At 46.5% G+C, this 20,315-nt stretch overlaps 1 protein-coding gene and 1 pseudogene across 4 annotated transcripts in view; both read right to left on the reverse strand.

The window, feature by feature from the left end:
- Positions 1-20,315, reverse strand: part of KCNJ4 (potassium inwardly rectifying channel subfamily J member 4) — a 61,016-nt gene that overhangs the window by 16,218 nt on the left and 24,483 nt on the right. The gene's annotated exons all lie outside the window — the stretch shown is intronic.
- LOC146339631 (endosome-associated-trafficking regulator 1 pseudogene) lies at positions 4,187-5,412 on the reverse strand (annotated as a pseudogene).

Here is a 20,315-nt window from a genome sequence, read left to right on the forward strand (position 1 = left end):
TGGATTTCAGTGAGGCCAAATGCACTGGCATTCGGCCCCCCAAAATCCGTGGCGGAACGGCCTGCTCCCCCGCCCCCCCGCGGATTCCCCCCGGGATGAGGCTTACCTGGGGCAGATGTTCCGGATGGCGACGGGTCCAGCAGCAGGTCTGGCGGCGGCGGCTGGTCTTTTGACCGGCTGCCGCAGCCACCATTTACATGCTCGTCTTTGCCGTGATAGGCTATGTAAGTATTTACATAGCCTATCACGGCAAGCCAAGCAAAAAAACCATGGCGTACGCAAATGGCGGCGGCTACAGCAGCCGCCATTTGCGTTCCCTATTTTTCGCCATTTTAGTCTACGTAAATATTTACGTAGGCTATTATGGCGAAAAAAAGGGGAATGCAAATAGCGTAGTGGGCGCTATTTGCATTCCTTTTTTCCTGCCGTTTTAGCCTACGTAAATATTTACGTAAGCTATTACGGCGAAAAAAAAAGGAATGCAAATAGTGCCCACTATGCTATTTGCATTCCCCTTTTTTTCACCATAATAGCCTACGTAAATATTTACGTAGACTAAAACGGTGAAAAATAGGGAACGCAAATGGCGGCCGCCATAGCCACCGCCATTTGCGTACGCTGGTGTTTTTTTTTGCCCAGCCATGATAGGCTACATAAATACTTACCTAGCCTATCATGGCAGCCTGGCTGGATGCAAATGGCGGCTGCTACAGTGGCTGCCATTTGCATCCGCAGCAGCCTGTCCATGGCCGGAACTCCTCCGGAACTGCTCTGCAGAGCCGCCGCGGAGTAGAGTCGGCCGGGCAGGATTCCGGGGGGGGAGGACCGGATCGCCTCCCCCCCCCGTCGAGTATTCTGGGAGGAGGGGTGGAGTGCCTCCCCCCCCCATGAATCAATTCCGCGAAAAGGTAAGTGACTTTCATACATCCCTATCCTCTACTGCATTTTTCCTCACCTCAGCATTTCCCACTTCTGCCTCAGCTTGCGGTTGCTCTTCAAGCTTCTGGTCTTTACTTTGCTGCTGTAGTTCCATCATTCTGTCCAAGAACTCTTGATGTTCTCTTATTCCCCGGTGGGTCGATAGTCGCTGCTCCAGTCCTCCTACTTCTTCTTCCAGCAGCGTGATCAACTTGTACTTGTTGCAGGTGTAGGCCATGTTGTTCTCAGGCAAGAAAACAAACATGGCACACACCTTGCAGGTCAACACCACTGGAGAGTCTTGTCCTTCCATAGCCTCTTTTCCCTTTTTGCGTCTAGCTTTCTGATTGTTCTAGACTACCCTGTGCCTGGTCCTCTACTCACTAGAGGTTAAAAGCAGAGTTCCACTGGTGTGGAAGTGTGTGTTACAAGAAAAATAATTTTAAAAAAATGTTAGGGGCCTTCCCCTTGACCTCCCCTGGCCAACTCCTGTTTGCTCCCCCTGTTTGCTCGCTCCCTGGGAGCTTGCTTGCTTCTGTAGTCCCTGGACCAGCTGGAGCAGCTTCCTCTGCTCTGCTCAGCTGGAGGCAGGAAACAGACAGATGCCTCCTGCTCTCTTCAATTTAAAGATTCACATATGAAAACACTCTCAAAAGTCAAGTTGCTTTGAACAAAACTGGTGACCAGCCATCTTCAGCTGTTTTCACAGGTGTACAGCAGTGCTTGCTTTAGTCTGTCTGTAATGCAATTGTAAAACTTACAACTAACTGGCCAGAGTGCTGGTTCCCATTACAAAGGCCTCTCCTCCAGTTTCCTGAACAGACAATGCTTAGACATTAACCTAAATAACATGACAGCAAGTATGAAAGCACCTTCGGGCTGCACCTAGATGGACTGTAGGCAAATCCCAGCCATGGCATCAGTGGCAGGCAAGGGGCATCCAGATCAGGAACTTTTCTGCATGAGGCTGTTAATCTGCTGTATCTACTTTTGTAGGTTTCATCACAGAATTGAGATCCAAGCTCTACCTAAAGAGCTTTTCCTTTCCTGGGACATGTTTCCATGACAATGAAAGGAGAAGCTAATGGAGGAGTGCCGGATTTTTTTAAAGGAATCGGCTTTGCTCTGAGCAGCATTCCACAAGCAGATTCTCTGCACCAGCAAAACTCGCTTTTCAGAACTTTTCAGTTCACTCCAACCCCCTGGTGAGCGTCATCTGACTGGCAAGGGCTCCTCAACCAATAAAAGAGGCTTCCCCCCACCCCTTTCTCCTTTCCCCTGAAAGTCCAGATGCACCTGCATTTCAGGAGCAAGCCTCATTGAGCACAATGGGAGTTACTTCCAAGTAGACACATATATGCTTGTGGTGGGAAAGAGGAGGGGGAGAACACAAAGACAGAAACTAGCCCCCATTTTAACCTGCAGAATCTCTATAACAAAGCTGTGAAGTACTTCCTAAGGCAATTAATTGGAGCCTCAAGATCGCACTTAATCACACTTAAGGAATTGGGCTTTAAAGTGTGCCATTTCAATTGAGGGGGAATATCTGTAAGTTCTGATGTGGACATTCAAAGGCAAGCCTCATTGACTGCAATGGGAGTTACTTCTGAGGAGACAAATGGATTTATTGTGAGAAAGAGACACAAAGCAGCCCCTGTTTTAACCCACAAGATCTCTATAAGGAAGCTGTGACGGAGTTATGTCCTAAGGCAGTGGATAGGAGCCTCTACTCCAGCTGCTATTTGGTTAAGAAAAAAGAAGCAGTTGTGCAACCAGGTGTCAGGGTGGAAACTGAGCCAATAGGACCCCAGAGCAGTTCTGATTCTGAGGAGGAACAGCAATCCGTGGGAGAGGAGCTCGCTCATCTCTCACAAGCACAGCAGCTGGCAGAGATTCCTCCTGCCAGCATTCCTGGGATAGATAGTGACCCTGGCAGCAAGAGATCACTGGAGGGGGGCTTGCTGGACGCTCGGTGCCAACGCAGGGAGCGACGACAGATGGAGGGCGCAGAAAGGAGGCGTAGCACTCGTTTGGCGCGCAAGCAACGGTTGCGTCCCGAGGACCCAAGGGAAAGAGGGAGGATCTCTCTCTAGCCCATAAGATCAGGGTCTTCCCATGATTCTCCTTCAAACGGAGATCAACTGCCTTACCTGGAGCTTAGGCTACTCTGCTATCTTTCCCCAGGGCTGTTCCTTGCTTAGTCGCTGGTGATTAGCATCTGAAAGAGTCATTAAGTTGTAAACGGAATAAAGCCTTGAAAAGAATCCTTTTTGTCTGTGTCTTGAGTTGGCTATTGGAGGTGACTGTAAGAGGCAGCTAGGGCGCTCCTGACACCAGGTAATTTTAGACCCTAGACTTAATGGTCTTACAGAGGGAGCAGTGGGGGTGGGGGGTGGGTTTAGATGGCTATGTGCATTAGTCCGGTTGTGAAGCACACAACTAACATTTCTCTTCTTCCCACCACTCCCATTCCATGCCTTATGACTGCTTCTATACTCCTGCTATGTTAGAGCAACAAATCAACAAAAACAACAACAACAACAACACAGTTTTCCAACCTGCTTAAGAGAAAAAGAAAGAAATACTCTGAGCAGGTGCAGTTTCCATGTCAAACTCACTCAAATCGTAGCACCATCAAGACATAAGGAATAAAATGGAGTTTGTGTCTGCTGCCCAGATGCTAAACACCTTTACTTGGGAATATACACCATATTGTTGTAGAGAAGGATAGTACACTTTTAAAGTACAAAAATAATAAAATGAGCATCAATAGCCATGTAGGTGGCCAGCTGTCCACCCTCTGACAATCAAATGTATGTAAAGGATGCTACAGAGACCAGAGTCAGCCCTGGTGGGCCCTGGGCCTGTTTGCCACTGGGCTTGTTTGCTCTGCCCCAATCACTTGGCGCTCTCTGGGTGGCCATTTGGAGTCTCCCTGGGTTGCAGAGCCCCAGACTGAGGTCCATCCTAGCTGCACCACTGCACACCACTGATTAGCATCACATCTACTTTGGCCCTAAGCCTCCGTCTTTAAAAACTAAACAATGAACCATGGGACCTGTGTACTGTGCTGGTCTCTGGCTATGTAGCTTTGAAATAGAGCACCCAAGGCATTAGTATATGAAATTAATATTCCATTATGTAATAAAAGTACTTCTGGGGGAAAGAGAGAGGTTGCTTATTTGAAGCCATACATTATGAGAGCAAACGCTTTTAAGCCTCAACGGAGCAGTACAGGTGCATTTACTCTCGCAAGCAAGAGAGCCCCCTAAGTTTGTTCCTGCATTTCCTCTTCATTCTCAACTTCAGACATTCTGCCTACAGATTTAAGGAGGTCAGCGACAAGTGAGAGAGTTTCTGCTCCAAAGACCAGCTGGTGGATGGTTGCATGTGCGTGGTTGGTGACCCGGAGGAGGTTCTGCAAAGCCACATCGACGTGCTGTTTCACTGCCCCCATATTAGTAGACTGGCCCGATCGCAGGGTTTCGTTCTCCATTTGGTAGCAGGTCAGCTCAGCCTGGAGGAAAGACATCTCCTGTTTCATCTTCTCAACATTGCTCTCTGCCTTCAAGGCCCTTTGAGTCATGCACTGGAGATTTTGTTCTGCCTGCTGCACCAATGCTTCCAGGTCCTGAGCTTCTTTCTCTTCTTTATTCACAGTGGCTTGCAGTGTCCTCTCAAGGTTTCTCACCATCTGGGTTTGGCTTTCTGAGAAGTTCTGGATCCTTTTGATCTTTCTCCTCAGCATGGAATTTTCCTCCCGAAGCTCTTGGTAGCTCAGCTGCGGAGACACATATTCCACTTCTCCAATAGATTCTTCGTGGGTGGTGTAGCTTTCACCAGCCTTGGTATGAGACGGGCACCCGATACACGTGTCATTATTGCTGAATGGCCAGGAAGAGAAAGCCTCCATCCCCGAAAGACTAGTTGGGTTATAATTGTATGGGTCACACTGGGTGATGTTGGTGATCCTTGACAGATGCACTTTGTCATATCTCTCTCTCCAGTCGTCCTCCTCGTCGTCTGACAAATTGTCAGCAACAGTTGGCTCCTTGTATAACGGCTCATGAAACTCCAAGCTCAAGCTCAATGGTTCTGGCGACAGAGGCACGTCTTCCAGTTCAAGGTTCTGCCTGGACATTTTCTTCCTGTAATTTCTATTTTTTGCTTCGTGTTGTCTTGCCCCCCCACGGTTCTTGTTTTTAACCAACCCTTTCAAGGAAAATGTAGGTGGGTTGCTTGAATTTTTCAGCTGATTGTCACCAGAGCTGACGTGACTCTTGATGTGGTCCGGAGGAGGTGGCACATGATGGTGGTAACAGGGCTGGATCTCCTCTTCTTCCTCTTTCACGCCTCGGGAATGTGAGCAGCCCGCGAGAAGTGGCCGTGGCATTTTGGGGGATACAGTTGGCTTCTATAGAAGTGGCATTCTTCCAAATTTAGCACTAGGCCAGGTCCCACGTCTCCTTCAATGGTTTAGCCAGCCCTGCCAACTGTAGTGCCAGTGCTGTTGGCCTCAGCACAATTTAGGAGCATCTGAGTCTATACCTTGCATGTGTGTGTCTCTTTAATAGTGGAGGAAGCAGAAGTTACCTGGATTTATGATGTCACACTAGATGACAGTACTTCATTTTGTGACTTCACAGGCTTGGGAGAGGCACGTAGCTAGAATAGCTTTCACAACTTTTTTCAGCCAGTGAAGCTGAAATATACTTAGTGATGGGTGCCAGGACTTGAGTTTACATCTGATATCACAATCCTGCATCTTCAAATACCCTTGCATAGGTTGTCATATATGACTTACCTCCAGAGCCAGTAACTAACTAGAATGCTGGTCCAACTGGTGGATCTAGGACCTACTGGTAGGTGAAAACACTTATTATTGGGCAGAATAGAACACTTGTTATTGGGTGGATTTAAATAAATAAATAAATAAAATTAATTAATTAATTAAAACGTGACTTAAGCTGGGTTACCTAAGCGGTATCACGTTTTCTTTTTTCTTTTTTAATAAAATCGTGAAATAGAAAGATGGGAGAGGGAGAGAAGGAAAGAGAGAGATAGTGAGGGTATATCTACAGAGATTTATGCAAGTTCTATACTAGTTTAACTGTCATGGCTCCCTCCTTCTTTCCGCCAACTCAGTCCTGGAAATTGTAGTTTACTGTAGGGGCTAGGAATTCTGTTAGAGATGCAACAGCCCACCCTACTATTTCAGGGATTCCCTGATAAGAACAAATGATTATTAAACCAGTATATGTGTGTAGATATACTGTGAGGAGAAAAGGGTGCAAAATGTTCAAAAATTAACACTGGGTCCCATTGTTTCAGGTTGAGGTTAAAGGTGGATCCTGGGTCTGAAAAAGTGTATTAATGAGCCAGAAGACAGAAGAGGCTTAAGTTGTGTCAGTCTGATCAATTTAATGAGTTCTCAAGGGGTTTCCCCTGCCCCACTGTCACCAAGCTGCAGTAGCTTTGATGTATTGACCACATGCATTCAGGTGTGTGTTATTCTACCACACTGCCTTAAGTCTCCTGTCCAGACTCTATTAAAAAGGTACAGATGGATAGTTCCTTTTGCCTGCCAGTCTGTCGCCCTAATCAGAGTTTTGTCGCTTAACAGCACTAATTTTTGTTAAACTACAAATAGTTTTGTGGCACCTTAAAGACTAACAGGTTTATTCTGGCACAAACTTTCACGTAGGGATGTCAGAGAATTCCACAATGGATCTTGGTGAGACCGAATGCCAGTGCATTTGGCCCCCCGAACTCTGTGGCGGAACGGCCTGCCCCCCCCGCCCCCCCGCGGATCCCCCCCGGGATGAGACTTACCTGGGGCGGATCTTCCGGGTGGCGACAGCTCCGGCGGCGGTGGCTGGTCTTCTGACCGGCTGCCGACACTGCCATTTGCAGTCTTGTAAAAAAACAACAACAACGATGTGATAGGCTACGTAAAGATTTACATAGCCTATCATGGCTGGGTTTAAAAAAAAAAAAAGGACGTGATAGGCTACATAAAGATTTACATAGCCTATCATGGCTGGGTTTAAAAAAAAACACACCGCGTACGCAAATGGTGGTGGCTATGGCCGCCGGCATTTGCGTTCCTTATTTTTGGCCATCTTAGTCTACGTAAATATTTACATAGACTATGACAGCGAAAATAAAGGGGAACGCAAATAGCGTAGCGGGCGCTATTTGCGTCCCTTTTTGATTAGCCGTTTTAGCCTACGTAAATATTTACGTAGGCTAAAACGGTGAATCAAAAAGGGACACAAATAGCGCCCACTACACTATTTGTGTTCCACTTTATTTTCGCTGTCATAGTCTAAGTAAATATTTACGTAGATTAAGACGGCCAAAAATAAGGAACACAATTGCATACGTGGTTGTTTTTTTTCCCCCAGAGCCCTCCGCGGCCAGAAATCTGGCTGCGGATGGCTCTGGCCTGGCTGGGCCTGGCCGGCTGCTCCGCGGAGCTGCCGCGGAGCCCAGCCAGCCATGGAGGATTCCGGGGGGGAGGAACGGATCGCCTCCCCTCCGTTGAGGATTCCGGGAGAAGGGACGGAACACCTCCCCCCCCCACCATCAACATAATCCGCGGAAAGGTAAGTGACTTTCATACATCCCTACTTTCATGGACACTGTCCATTTCATCAGATACATGAAGTGTAATCTTCAAAGATCATGCCTGAATTAGAAAAAAAAACTTCGTGGAGAAGCCCCGATTTTGCAAGGATAATGCCTTAATTTTCAAAAAAAATCTGTAGTGGGGGATGTTCCTGTTGTTGTTAAGTCGTGTCCGACTCTTCATGACCCCATGGACGATAGCACGCCAGGCCTCCCTGTCCTCTGCTCTCTCCCGGAGCGTGCTCAAGTTCATATTCATTGCATTGGTGATGCTATCTAGCCATCTCATCCTCTGCCGTCCTCTTCTCCTTTTGCCTTCAATCTTTCCCAGCATCAGGGTCTTTTCCAGGGAGTTTGCTCTTCGCATTAGGTGGCCAAAATATTTGAGCTTCAGTTTCGGTATCTGTCCTTCCAATGAGCAGTCAGGGTTGATTTTCTTTAGGATTGACTGATTTGACCTCCTTGCAGTCCAGGGGACTCGTAAGAGTTTTCTCCAGCACCACAGTTCGAAAGCATCAATTCTTCGGCGCTCAGCCTTCCTTATAGTCCAGCTCTCACAGCCATACATTACTACTGGGAAAGCCATAGCTTTGATTATATGGACCTTTGTCGGCAAGGTGATGTCTCTGCTTCTTACTATGCTGTCTAGGTGTGCCATAGCTTTCCTCCCAAGGAACAAGCGTCCTTTAATTTCATGGCTACAGTCACCATCTGCGGTGATCTTGGAGCCCAAGAAAATAACATCTGTCACTGCTTCCATTTCTTCCCCTTCTATATGCCAGGAAGTGATGGGGACAGATGCCATGATCTTTGTTTTTTTAATGTTGAGTTTCACACCAGCTTTTGCACTCTCCTCGTTCACCCTCAACAACAGGCTCTTTAGATCCTCTTCGCTTTCTGCCATTAGGGTGGTATCGTCTGCGTATCTGAGGTTGTTGATCATTCTCCCAGCAGTCTTAATTCCGACCTGTGATTCATCCAACCTGGCGTTTCTCATGATGTACTCTGCATATAAGTTAAATAAGCAGGGCGACAATATGCAGCCTTGTTGTACTCCTTTCCCAATTTTGAACCAATCGGTTGTTCCATGTCTGGTTCTTACTGTTGCTTCTTGACCCTCGTACAGGTTTCTCAGGAGACAGGTAAGGTGGTCTGGTACTCCCATCTCTTTCAGAATTTGCCACAGTTTGTTGTGATCCACACAATCAAAGGCTGTAGCATAGTCAATGAAGCAGAAATAGACGTTTTTCTGGAATTCTCTTGCTTTCTCCATGATCCAGCAAATGTTGGCGGTTTGATCTCTAGTTCCTCTGCCTCTTCGAAACCCAGCTTGTACTTCCGGTAGTTCTCGGTTCACATACTGCTGAAGCCTAGCTTGTAGGATTTTGAGCATAACCTTGCTGGCATGTGAAATGAGCGCAATTGTACGGTAGTTTGAACACTCTTTGGCATTACCCTTCTTTGGAATTGGAATGTAAACTGACCTTTTCCAGTCTTGTGGCCACTGTTGAGTGTTCCAAATTTGTTGGCATATTGAGTGCAGCACTTTAACAGCATCATCTTTTAGGATTTTAAATAGCTCAGCTGGAATACTGTCATCTCCGCTAGCTTTGTTGTTACTAATGCTTCCTAAGGCCCACTTGACTTCACTCTCAAGGATGTCCAGCTCGAGTTCAGTGACCGCACTATCATGGCTATCAGGGACATTAAGATCTTTCCTGTATACTTCTTCTGTGTATTCTTTCCACCTCTTCTTAATCTCATCTGCTTCTGTTAGGTCCCTGCCTTCTTTGTCCTTTATCATGCCCGTCTGCACAAAACGTTCCCTTGAGATCTCCGATTTTCTTGAAGAGATCTCTAGTCTTTCCCATTCTATTGTTTTCCTCGATTTCTTTGCATTGTTCATTTAAGAAGGCCTTCTTGTCTCTCCTTGCTATTCTCTGGAACTCTGCATTCAGTTGGCTATATCTTCCCCTTTCTCCCTTGCTTTTCGCTTCCCTTCTTTCCTCAGCTACTTGTAAAGCCTCATCAGACAGCCACTTTGCTTTCTTGCATTTCTTTTTCTTTGGGATGGATTGAGTTGCTGCCTCCTAAACAATGTTACGGACCTCCGTCCATAGTTCCTCAGGCACTCTGTCTATCAGGTCTATTCCCTTAAATCTATTCCTCACTTCCACTGTATATTCAAAAGGGATATGATTTAGGTCATACCTGAATGGTTTAGTGGTTTTCCCTACATTCTTCAATTTAAGCCAGAATTTTGCAAGAAGCAGCTCATGATCTGAGCCACAGTCAGCTCCAGGTCTTGTTTTTACTGACTGTATAGAGCTTCTCCATCTTTGGCTGCAAAGGACATAATCAATCTGATTTCGATATTGACCATCTGGTGATGTCCATGTGTACAGTCACCTCTTGTGCTGTTGGACAAGAGTGTTTGCTATGATCAGCGTGTTCTCTTGGCAAAACTCTATTAGCCTTTGTCCTGCTTCATTTTGTACACCAAGGCCATGCTTGCCTGTTATCCTGGTGATTTCTTGACTTCCTACTTTGGCATTCCAATCCCCTATGATGAAGAGGACATCTTTTTGGGGTGTTAGTTCTAGAAGGTGTTGTAGGTCTTCATTGAACCGATCAACCTCAGCTTCCTCGGCATCAGTGGTTGGGGCATAGACTTGAATTACTGTGATATTGAATGGTTTGCCTTGGATTCATACTGAGATCATTCTATCGTTTTTGAGATTGTACCCCAGTACTGCTTTTCCCACCCTTTTATTGACTATGAGTGCTACTCCATTTCTTCCAAGGGATTCTTGCCCACAGTAGTAGATTTGATGGTCACCTGAATTAAATTCGCCCATGCCTGTCCATTTTAGTTTGCTGATTCCCAAGATGTCGATGTTCAATCTTGCCATCTCACATTTGACCACCTCCAGCTTACCTTGATTCATTGATCTTACATTCCAGGTTCCTAAACAATATTGTTCTTTACAGCATCGGATCTTCTTTTCACCACCAGACACATCCACAGCTGAGTGTCCTTTCGGCTTTGGCCCAGCTGCTTCACTCTTTCTGGCGCTACTTGTAAATGCCCTCTGCTCTTCCCCAGTAGTATATTGGACACTTTCCGACCTGAGGGGCTCATCTTCCGACATCATATCTTTTAGCCTTGTGATACGTTCCATGGGGTTTTCTTGGCAAGAATACTGGAGTGGGTTGCCATTTCCTTCTCCAGTTGACCACATTTTGTCAGAACTCTCTGCCATGACCGGTCCGTCTTGGGTGGCCCTGCACGGCATAGCTTATGGCTTCAGTGAGTTATGCAAGCCCCTTCGCCACAATAAGGCAGTGGTCCATGAAGGGGGAAGCGGGGGATAGGAGGGGGTAAAACTTAGTCTCATTTGAAGGGATAGAACAACCCCCTGCTCAATGCAGGAAGCCTGATTCCCAGGTGGTTGCCCATCCAACTACTGACCAGGGCTGACCCTGCTTAGCATCCAAGATCAGACAAGCGCGCACAGGAAAACAGCAGGAAAACAGCACAGCGCTTGAGTGTGAACCAAGCTCGCACATTCGATGAAGCACTGCAACAGGGAAAATGGGTGAGTATGAATAATCACGTTTTAATGCGAGAGCGTTTAACCCAACAGGACACCGACTTCATTGCGATGGCGGGTGCAATGTAGATCGGCCCACAGAATCTACTGCTGAATACCAAACTATTACTACTACCACTACTACTACTACTACCACCCCACCCCTTCCTCCACTGAGTTCAGGGTGGCATACGTGGATATGACTTACTCCACTTTATCCTCACAATAACCCTGTAAGGTAGGTTAGGCTGTGGGTCTCTGAGAGAGAGAGAGAGAGAGAGAATACCAAGGTAACTCGGTGAGGTTCAGGGCTGAGAGGGGATTTGAACTCTGTTCTCCCAGGCCTCATTTACACATGCCTTTTACTCCAGGGTGGATGCGACTCGAGGTCCTTCAGGACATATGATGCAGTCACCACTTCGCAGCCATCCGTGGTTGTCTCCGGAAAATGCAGATTTCCAAAGAGGCGTTCTGCTGTGATGTTTTTGGTTTGCTGCGGGTTTCCCACAGTTGCGAGTTATCTGTCCCTTCCCTGAACCAACTTCACAATTTGTGATGGGCATGTTGTAGGCATGCATAGTGCTCGCATCACTCTGTGATGCCCCTTTACTTCCCGCATCCCTTCGCAGCTGCGCAGTTACAGAGGCACAGAGAGGCATTTTGTTTTATTTAATCACACTTTTCGCACATTTTTGCAGCTTCGTATCTTTGCAAAGGTTGCTTTTGGACTCAGTGCCCAAGGGCTGGGGGCGTCTTGAGGGAGGACAAACTTCGCTCCAGCCACCATTTTGGAGCGATGGGTAGGCATGTACCTCTCACGCCTTGGGTGAGTGTGAACCATCGCGAGAGTCTCAGGCTGGGGAACTGCCAAACAGTTGGCATGGAAATGAAGGAGCACAGATCACCCACATTTTACCTAACGAGGGATGGACAGACACAACAGAACCCCTAAAATACAAAACAGCCACTGCAGTGTCACACCCCAATGCTCACAGGCCCACACAGCTGTGCATTAAAGTATAATGGCCAAAAAAAAGAAAAAGGACACGATGGGAGTCTGTTGGGGAAGCCCACAGTAAATTGCAAGTGTATCGCAGAAGAAGCTAATTCGAAGCTGCAATGCTGCACATTTGCAACGGAGTGAAGGGTGAAAGCGGTGCCATGTAGATGGGGCCCCAGCCACAATTTAATACTCTAATCAGTGGAGACTGGTGGCTCCGATGTCAGTGGGGTAGTGAATCCGCTCCAGGTTTCAGTCAGAACTCCAAAGAAGCTATCTAAGCACAGCTCTAAGGACAGCTCCTTTAGGGTTCTGACTGAAGCCCGGCGCAGATTCACCGCCCCACTGACATCGGAGCCACCAGCCTCCACTGACTCTATCCACTACATCACACAATGGCTCTCAGGGCTTCTTCACACAGAGCTTTTATCCTGCTATTGCGATTCCTCACTCACAGAAGTTTGCAGGGCCTTTAGATGATGTTGTGAACCTTCAGGGCGTCTTCTGCACTAAATGACATTTATTCCATTTTTAAAGAGATCAGAGATAATGAGCTATCAAATTACTCCACTTGAGTTCTCTCCATGAAAAAGGAAACGGAAAAGCCAGAAGAAGAGGAGCCAGATCAATGAAACATATGGAAGACTCAGATAAGGGGGAGAAGGAGGGGAAAGGGGGAGGGGGGAAGGAAACACATGTAAAGGGAGCCCATCATGATCCTGTATTTAAAACGGAAACAGAAAGCCCCCTTTTAAAAGGGGGATTGTAGGCTGGTGTAGAGATGCTCTCAAAAACATTATTTGGCAATGGTACCTGCTGTTTCTCACAAGTCTATATCATAGGACTAAGAGAATCTGGAAACGCTTGTCACAAAACTAACCATGAGAAAGTAGGGTCTGACTGTTAAATCTGGAGATCATACTGCTTCCACAACTTAAAAAAAAAGAAAACCCTATGTAAGAAAAGCCTGCTGAATTAGAACAAAGGACCATTTAGGTTGCAATCCTGTACCCAGTTACCTGGGAGAAAGTTCCACTGAACTCAGTGGGGCTTACTTCTGAGTAGACATGTCTAGGGTTGCAGTGTTAGTTCAACCTCCTATTTGTTACACTGGCCAAGATGCCTGTGGGAAGCCCACAAGCAAGGCATGCATGCATTCATTACATTTTTTATATTGCCCAATAGCCAGAATTCTCTGGGTGGTTCACAACATAATAATACAAAAACTTTAACATACAAAATTTAAACACTTAAAAACAATTAACATAAAATTAGCAGTAACCAACAAAAAAATGAACATTAAAAAGCCCCACTGATGCTGTCAAACATTGGGAGTAGAAGAAGTCTTAAGCTGATGCTGAAAATATGACAATGTTGGTGCCAAGTGGACCTCACTGGGGAGAGAATTCCACAGTCAGGGGGCCACCACTAAGAAAGCCACCCTCCAAACCTCCCTTGCTGTTATCCTCTGAATTACCCTCAGAGGAGGGCCCTCAGATGTTGATTGTAATGTACAGGTAGGTTCATACAGCAATATGAAAATAATGGTTTTCTCACACACTCTGTTGCCCCCAACATCTGGTATACAGAGGTACACTGTTTTGTAACATGGAGGTTCCATTTAGCTGTCATGTTTAATAGCCATGGTTAGGCTTGTCCTCCATGAATTTGTCTAATCCCATTTTAAAGCCAGCTGAGTCAGTGGCTATCACCATATCTTGTGGCGGCAAATTCCTGAACTTAGTTTGCATCGTGGGAAGAAGTACTTCCTTTTGTGTCCCTGAAACTCTGACCAATCGTTTCATTGGGTGACTGTGACCATAAGTTGTAGTGCTGCCTTCCCCAGCCCAGTACTCTCTAGATGTGTTAGACTACAACCCTGGAATAGTCCTGCAGTATACTTAAGTAGAACAATGTTAGGGCTGGGATAGATGGGACAGTGGCAGACCCTTATGTCAAGATTGGGTTGCCAGTGCTACCTATGGCCTATGAAATGAGGCTAGGAGGAGATTTAAAGCACAGCATGGGCAGATGGGAGAAAGAGCTGACCTCTCTATGCCTCCCCCTCCCCTCGAAATCCCTTCTCCCCAGCTGTTTTTCTTCTACTAGGGCTCCATGACCGGAAATAACCCCACCAGAGCAAAAGTGGTTTTGTGGAGAAAAGTGAGGGTGGGAGGACTGTTTCTCAACCTCTCCCATGCTATGCTTTAAACGTTGCCCCCACCCCTCTGCTTTATAGGGATTTGGCACAACCTGATTGGATCATTGTACTGTCACATCTCATTGCACCCTCAAAGGACAATTTCAGTGAGAAACAGCAAGTGGAATTACAGTAAGTGGAAGTCCTTCACGAATCTGATCACAACTTAGGGCAGAAACAAGAAATATGGGTGATAAATAGTAAAATGTGTCCTGTTTTGTTGTATACTGTAATCATCAGGGCCAGCATCAAAGGTAAGCATGGTTGGGAACCTGCCAAGGGTCAAAGCCTCAGCAGGGGGCTATTGACAAGAACCCCCTGATCTTGTACCTCCTCTCCACCATTGCAACCTGCTTGTTCACCAGCTTTTTGCTCTGGTCCAGACAACCGTGGTGATGAAAAGGAGGAGGAGCAGATACTGCTACCTCCTTGCTCGCTGGCTCTCTGCCTGTCAAGCAAAAAAGTGGAAGCAATGAGAAGAAAGACAGTGACGAGCAAAAGCAGCTGCTGACAATGGTGGTGAGAAGGCAAACTCACTGACAGAGGGGGTCCAGGGAGGGTGTCTTGCCCAAAGGCCCTCAAAAACCTGGATGTTGGGCCTAGCCCAAGTGCGGCTGTGGGCCCTACAGCTTTGGAGCCAGCGTCTGATTCAGAGTTTGAACAGAATGATTTAGAACCCATTGGAAGCTCAAGGCCTGGGAGCTTAGCTCTGTCTGGCTTCCCATCTGAATGCAGGATGAAGGAGGGTGATAATCCCTATCAGCCATAGGTGCAAGATTCAGCTTTGAGGGGGGCCTCTGATTTACAGCCTAGCATTGTGAGAACCAAACAGGAGGAAGATTCCAGAGGGAAGGGGGGCTCAGGGGTGTCTCCCAGGTTAAAGCATCAACTAAAAAGGGCAGAACAGAGACATCCGCTTAGATGTAGTGCTCGCTTAGGTCCAGATCCCCTGACAGAATAGATCATCAGAAGGAGAGCTCTAGGAGCCCCACCCCACCCACGTATTTAAACCCATGCAGAGTCCAAAGAGCCTTTGCTAGGAATGTCTTAATTGCCCAGATTTGTTTTTGTTGCCTGGACTAAGTGTGAACTCTCGTCAGCCTTGAATCTTGTATCATTAAAACTCTTGCCTTTGACTTTGAATCTATGTGGATTCTAGCCTTGGAACATTCTCTTGAACAAAGCAATGTGCCAATAGCCTCTGCCTAGGCTATTTGATTTATTGGGGGCTATAAATGCTTTAAGCTTTGCCTCGAGCTTTAGAAAGCTGGTCTGTGTAACTTGATCTGCTGCAATAAAGAGTTTTGCTGTCTGTGTCGGATTGCCAGAGTATGTCAGAAAGTCAGGCCTGAGACTGAAGTCAGGCACTGGTATTCATGATATGTTGAGTGCTACCAGGTAGGTTTGTAGAAGTTGAGGAAGACTGCTCTATGGACTCAACACAGCCATCATTAGTTGGCTGCGATCCTACACACAAGGCTGCGATCCTGCACACACCTACCTAGTAGTAAGCCCCACTGGACACAGTGGGACTTACTTCCAAGTAAACATTGATTTAGAAAAAAAATTGATAGGATTGCCCTGAAAGTGGAGCTAAAAACAAATCTGAGGAACAACCAAAATGTTCACAGGGACAAAGAACCTTTCCTCTGAGGAAAGACTAGAGAGTTTGGGGGCCTTTTTACTTTAGAAAGACAGATTCACTGCCCCACTGACATATGAGCCATCAGTCTCCACTGCCTTATGGGGAGGTGTGTGGGTGTCATCAATTCACTTCTTCCCCCAACATCTCCCTAGTAATGTAAAGCTGAAAACCCTGTTAGCGCGACATCATTGCATCAGGATTTCCATGCCTTCTGCTCCACTTCATTGGCTACTGGTTGCAAGGATGTGGAAATGCTGGTGACATCACATGATGCATTTTTCCCCAATTACACATTGTTGGGGGGCAGGGCTGGTCAACAAATCCACCCCCAAAAGTCAAAGTGCATTGTACCCAAGGCTGGGCAAGTTATTTGGACATCCGAGGCAGAAAATCCCACAAGCTGGGCCCTTCAAAAGATTGGCTGAAGTCTTACAATAGGCTGCCCAAATTCCTGCAAGAGTACAATCTCATGAGAGTTTGAGTGAGCTCTCTTGGGATCCAGCCAAGCCCTCAAGAGAGCCCTACAACCAGGAAGGGGTGTGAGGCAGAGGCAGGAAGAGGTGTGAGTCAGTGTGCGTTCTTGCTTCGGGTGGCAAGATAAGTTGGGCTAGGGCTGTTTGGGTCTGAATGGCATAGAGTTTTGGCCCGCTGGAAGATGGATGGGTTCAGAGGCAGCCCTACCATGAGATAAGCTAGATGGCTACCTCAGGAAGCAGATTTGGACTATCAATAAAAGTGGCAGAAGTGGCGATAATCCAGCGAAACAAAGTCCCAGTGTACATACACAAGACATTTACTTTCTCCATTTAGTTTATAGGAACATGTGTCAATACAAACATGAAATAAACACTACAAAGTATAAAGATGAAACTATACAATAGCATCTCATATCTCAGATTCCAATAACTATGGAGTACCATAGTTTGTCTGGTATATAGTGTTGTTGGCACCAAGAGCAATAAATAGTAACACAATGGTTATACTTCTTTAGAAGGGTGTGGACAACTGGAGGAATTTTTGGTTATCACTGAAAGAACAGGAAGATCTCGACTTGGCAACCTAAATTAGAGCCAAACAAAAAGAACAAAGAATTTTCCAAAGGAAATTGAACTTCTTCATACAGTGGCTTGATAAAAGACTCAGCATAGTCAAAATGGAATGTTTCCAGTACTCCATAGCTATTGAAGTCTGAGATATGAATTTCTGTTGTGTGTTTTTCTATGTACTGATGTATTTGTAATGTATATTTCACCTTTGCATTGACACATGCCTATATATTAAATGGATGAACTTGAGCACACTCCGGGAGAGAGCAGAGGACAGGAAGGCCTGACGTGCTATGGTCCATGGGGTCACGAAGAGTCGGACACGACTTAATGACTGAACAACAAATATATTAAATGGAGAAAGTAAACATATTATGTATGTATATTGAATCTTTGTTTTGGTTGGATTGTTTCTGAGAAGACCCATATTGTGTTTTGGAATTAGAAATGGAGGTAAACAAATCTGATTCATGGAAGAATATACAGCAATAAGAATCATATAAAATACATAAGAGAACAGCAAACTAGCAGCATCACTGTAAAAAGACAGTATAGCATCAGCATCCAACGGCTTTCTTAGACTGCCAAATTTTTACTGCTCACCACTGAGCCACTCCATAACTGTGGTGCCACGTCTGGAAAGGCCGTGTCTGTCATGTCAACCTACCTCAGTTTTTAAGGTGGAAGAAGACAGACAAGGGTCTAAGATGCTAAACAGAGTCCTCGATATACATGTATATGTGGGTTGAGGCAGTCCTTCCAATATCATAACCCCAAACCATTGAGGACTTTAAAGGTTAAGACCAGCATCTTGAATCGAGCCTAGAAACAAATTGGTAGCCAATAAAGTTGGAATAGTGTTGCTGTTACATGCTCCATACAGCAAGCCCCAGCAACTCCAGCTGCTGCATTTTGGACCAATTATAGTTTCTGTGCATTTTTTAAGGGAAGCCCCACATGGAATGTGTTAGAGCAATGGTCCAGCCTGGATGTCACCCTATGACTTTGGCCATGTCTGCTAGTCTGTGGCCAGGATTTCATTTCTTTAACATGATATTCAGGGGAGGTGGCACATTACAAGCCAACCAACAAATGGAAAACGCCAAACATGTATGTTAAACTGGGGTCTTGCTTTGCTCAGCCAACTGGCATATGAAGGATATGAAGAGGGGAATGCAATCAAATGTGGTTTTTAGAAGATAATTATAAATAGACCAAGTATATGCCAACAGTCCCCATCTGTCCTCCCAATGATTGTTAACTGACTGATTTCTTTAGGCCACCTTGTTCCTTGATGTTTAAACAGCAATTTTATAAAACATGTCTCTAATTGGTTACATGTTGGGGGTAGGAAGAGGGACGGGATGGGTTTTTTTCTTAATAGTTCTAGGAGCAACGCAAAAAAAAATAATCCCCCAAAACAAAACAAACATTTGGAAGTGAAACCATCTTCAGAGCGTGACTCAGAGCTATTCATAGCTCCATAAAGCCAGCTGCGGCATCAGAGACAGAAGGGTTCTGCCCGTATTATTATTTCAATTACCATCTGAATTAAAAGTTTGAGCCTGTGATCAGCCCACATGGTGGAGGGAAGGAGGGAGAAAATGCAGGAAAGCAAGGGATGCACACCAAGACCTGCTAGATGACACAGCCAGCATGAGACATAGAAAAAGGTTACAAACCCCCTGCCACCTCCAGCTTCTACCCGTACACCCCCCACCCCCAGCAGAGCACTCACATCATCGGGTAATGGTGGTTGCATCAGTCCTTAAGAACATAACATAAGAACGTAAGGAGAGCCATGCTGGATCAGACCAAGGTTCCATCTAGTCCAGCATTCTGTTCAAACAGTGGCCAACCAGCTGCCCATGGAAACCACACAAACAGGACACATGCAACAGCACCTTCCTGCCCATGTTCCCCACCAACTGCTGTACATAGGCATACTGCCTCTGGTACTGGAGGCAGCACATAGCCATCAGGACTAGTAGCCACTGATAGCCTTCTCCTCCAGGAATTTGTCTAAGCCCCTTTTAAAGCCATCCAAATTGGTGGCCATCACTACATCTTGTGATAGCAAATTCCATAGTTTAACTATGTTCTGTGTAAAGAAGTACTTCCTTTTATTTGTCCTGAATCTAGGGATGGCACAGAATTCCGCCACAGACTCCGGAGTCTGTGGCAGAACGGAGCACTCCCCTCCGCCACCCCGTGAAATTCTCCCTGGACGGACCCTACCTGCCACTGGCCGGTCCTGTCCATCCGCTGCCGCCCAATGCCCCGGTCTGCGGCCACAAATGGCGTCCAGCATAGTGGACGCCATTTGCGTCCCTGCTTTAGCCATGATAGGCTACGTAAATCTTTACATAGCCTATCACGGCAAACAGCAGGGCTGCAAATGGCGTCCGGTGCGCCATTTGTGTCGCTACTCTTTTCGTGATAGGCTACGTAAAGATTTACATAGCCTATCATGGCTAAAGCAGGGACACGAATGGCGTAGCGGATGCCATTGGCGTCCCTGCTCTTTGCCGTGATAGGCTACGTAAATATTTACATAGCCGATCATGGCTAAACCATGGACACAAATGGCATTCGCTATGCCGGACACCATTTGCGGCTACAGACTGGCAGTGGACAGAAGTCCTGCTGCGGACAGGCCTGGCTGGTGGCTCCGCAGACTCGCTGTGGAGCGGAGCTGGCCAGGGAGGATTCCAGAGGGAGGGACGGATTGCCTCCCCCACCCCCCCGCAGACGCCCCAGACCAGAACAGTAAGTGGATTTTGTACACCCCTACCTGAATCTCCCACCAATCAACTTCATGGGATGATGGGTTCTAGTATTATGAGAGAGGGAGAAAAAAGCCTCCCTATCCACCTTCTCCACACCATGCATAATTTTGTACACCTCTATCATGTCTCCCCTTCACCTCCTTTTTTTCAAATCCTTCAGTCAGCAACTAGTTTTCCACTTGGAGAAGCAAGTGAGGTGGATGAAAGCCTCAACCCAGTGGAGGTTGGTGGCTTTGATTTTGGTGAGGCTGTAGATGCATTCTGGGTTTCAGTCAAAACCAGCCAAAACTCTAAAGGAGCTATCCAAAGTGCTGCTCCATCCCCAAAAGGGGTTCAGCACCTTGGGGGTAGCTGCTTTAGAGTTCTAGCTGGTTCTGACTGAAACCCAGAATTGATCTATAGCCCCACCAAAATTGGAGCCACCAACCCCCACTGCCTCAATCCCTACCCCTAAAACTGCCCAGCCTTCAAGTTCTATTGCCACAGAAACTATT

Source organism: Heloderma suspectum, chromosome 7 (assembly GCF_057233095.1).
Source record: "Heloderma suspectum isolate Gila_16-S chromosome 7, 16-S_ref, whole genome shotgun sequence".
Lineage (NCBI taxonomy): Eukaryota > Metazoa > Chordata > Lepidosauria > Squamata > Helodermatidae > Heloderma > Heloderma suspectum.